General features: G+C 47.0%; 1 pseudogene; it reads left to right on the top strand.

Moving 5' to 3' along the window:
* Positions 1-240: 240 nt before the first annotated feature.
* On the top strand, positions 241-1,936 carry LOC115353964 (piggyBac transposable element-derived protein 4-like; annotated as a pseudogene).
* Positions 1,937-2,896: the final 960 nt, after the last annotated feature.

Genomic DNA, 2,896 nt, shown 5'->3' with positions numbered 1-2,896 from the left:
GGCCAGGCGACACCACTGGGTGGCACTAACACCCCACCAGTCATGTGACCTGTATGGGCTTGTATATAATCACTGGACATGTGTGCAACACCAACACCTGATGAAGACCCGTTTGGGTTGAAACGTTGTGTTTTGCATCTTAGCAAATAAATTATTATGGAGCATAAGCCGTGTGCGGACTTCCCTTAACCTTTTGCAAGGCAAGGTATTTTTCTACACCTTTGGTGTTCCCGGTCAAAAATGACCGTCATCTCCATACACACACCCACTCACCCACCCATCGACCCAGACTGTGAGACTGACCAACAGTCAACAGATGAGGAGGAAACAGCCCCTGAGGAAGACGCCCCTGAGGTGACATTCCAGTCCAAGAATGCCAATTTGCTCTGGTCTTTATTCTCCCTGGACAGAGGAAGCAGGGAAAGAGTGGAAAACGTTGTGATGATGACCTCAGGGCCAACATGCTTTGCAACTTCTCGTGTGGATGACATCAAGTCCAGCTTCCAACTCTTTCTACCAGAGTCCATTGAGAAAATGATACTGGACATGACAAACTTGGAGGGAAAGCGTGTGTTTGGGGACAAGTGGAGAGAGTGGGACCAGGCAGACCTCCATGCCTACATTGGTCTTTTGATTCTGGCAGGAGTATACCGCTCAAACAACAAGGCTGCACAAGTCTGTGAGATGCAGAGTCTGGGAGGCCCATATTTCGGGCAACTATGTCTTTGCAGCAGTTTGATATCCTGTCCTGTTTGTTATCCGATTTGATAACAGAGATGCACAACCTGTGCGCTGGAGAAACAACAAACTGGCTGCCATCAGGAACGTCTGGGACAGGTGGGTGGAGCGCTTGCCAATGATGTATAATCCAGGCCCTGAAGTGACAGTTGACGAGCGCCTGGTCCCTTTCAGAGGTTGCTGTCCCTTCAAACAGTACATTCCAAGCAAACCGGGCAAGTATGGAATCAAGATCGGGGCAGCATGTGATGCCAGGACCAGCTATGCCTGGAACATGCAGGTCTACACAGAGAAGCCTATTGATGGAAAACCAGAAAAAAAAACAGGGCAAGCGTGTTGTGCTGGATATGACAGCTGGTCTCAAGGGGCATAATGCCACGTGATAACGTTTTCACATCCTATGCACTTGGTAAGAGCTGGTAAAACGAAAGCTCACCATGGTTGGGACTGTGAGGAAAAATAAGCCCATACTTCACCCTGCACCGGTGTCAACCAGAGGAAGAGAGACACTCTCATCAAAATTTGCCTTTACTGACACTCACGCTATTGTGTCCCAAGAAGAACAGAAATGTGATACTGATGAGCACACTGCACAAAGATACTGCTGTTACTGCCACAGAGGGCCGAAAGCCACATATCATCCTGGATTACAACAGCAACAAAGGGGGAGTTGACTTCCTAGATAAGGTAATATACATTTTCATCATACATTATTATTTTACTTTTATTTATGTAAAACATCACATTTCTGTAAGACAGATTCAATATGCTTGTGAATTTCCAATCTTTTATTTATTGTTTATTTTATTGCAGCTTATTGCTACATACACTTGCAAGTGCATGACAGCTCGCTGGCCTGTGGTGGTGTTCCACAACATCCTTTATGTGTCTGCATACAACGCATATGTGGTGTGGACAGCGATCAACCCAACCTGGAATCAGCTGACTCATTTCAAGAGGAGACTCTTCCTGGCAGAGCTTGGGAAAGCTTTAGTGACGCCTCAAATTCAAAGGCACCAACACCTTCCCCCGCTCAGCACCCTCTGCAAGTCTGGTGAGGAGTCTGCAGGCCACAGATGCTCCACCAACAGCTCTCTCAGCCGCTCCCCCTCAACAAGGGCAGAAAAGGAAAAGATGCAAGCTCTGTGCCCCTAGAGACAATAAAACCAGCCTCTCCTGCCACAGACGCCAGGCCTAGATTTACATGGCACACTCCGACCTGATCGTAGAATGCCACTCATTTGTGTGAAAACACACACACACACACACACACACACACACACACACACACAGACACACACACACACACACACACACACACACACACACACACACACACACAGAGAGAGAGAGAGAGGACTGTTCATGTTGATGTTCAGTGCATTTGGTCTCTGTTTACAATAAATGTTAATTTAGGAATATGTTTTCTGTTCTGTGTCTGTTTTTTCTATATTCATTGCACTTACTCATGTCATCTACTGGTCTGAGACATTCTGAACACAGCTTAAAAAAGTCTTCAACAAAAGTTGAAAAGTGATTAATGGTTTTTGTGTTAATATAAGAGCAGTTAAAACAGACCGGTCAAATTTGACCGCGAACACCTAAATAAGGGTCGAACACTGGAGGAGGGTTAAAGTGTGAGAAGGAGGAGAGAAGGCGTGGAGTGGGCTTGACACAGCCGATTCACATTTAACCAATTAAAATGAACCCGTCCTCGCCTTTAAAATGCGCTGCGCGAAGGCGTAATGAAAGTTTACACAACTGACATGGAGGTCTACTGCCACAGGCAGAGCGCAGCCCAGGAGACCGGCGCGGAGCGGAGACTGGCGAGCAGTGCGGACACGTCACCAAAACCTCACAGGCAGGCTTCCGGAATGTCAGACACATGAACAATGCAATAAATACCAACAAAAAAAACACTATTCAATGCTACGATCACAATCAGCACGTACATATATCTCCATATCAACTGTCCCGTCACAACTGATGTCAGATCAAAGGAGATTGGCACTGTTTGTGCTGATTGTGAGGTTTTGGTGATGTGCGCCAGGCAGCCAAACTTCCACTGCGCCGGCTCCACTCTGCCTTGCACTGAAAGTAGACGTGGTTTCAGATGGCGAACTTTTGGCACACCTCGGCGAAGCCTTTTTGCACGAAA

Source organism: Myripristis murdjan, chromosome 3, assembly GCF_902150065.1.
Source record: "Myripristis murdjan chromosome 3, fMyrMur1.1, whole genome shotgun sequence".
In the NCBI taxonomy this organism is placed as follows: domain Eukaryota; kingdom Metazoa; phylum Chordata; class Actinopteri; order Holocentriformes; family Holocentridae; genus Myripristis; species Myripristis murdjan.
Note: the sequence above shows the minus strand (reverse complement) of the source record. Positions and strands in the feature narration are given on the sequence as shown.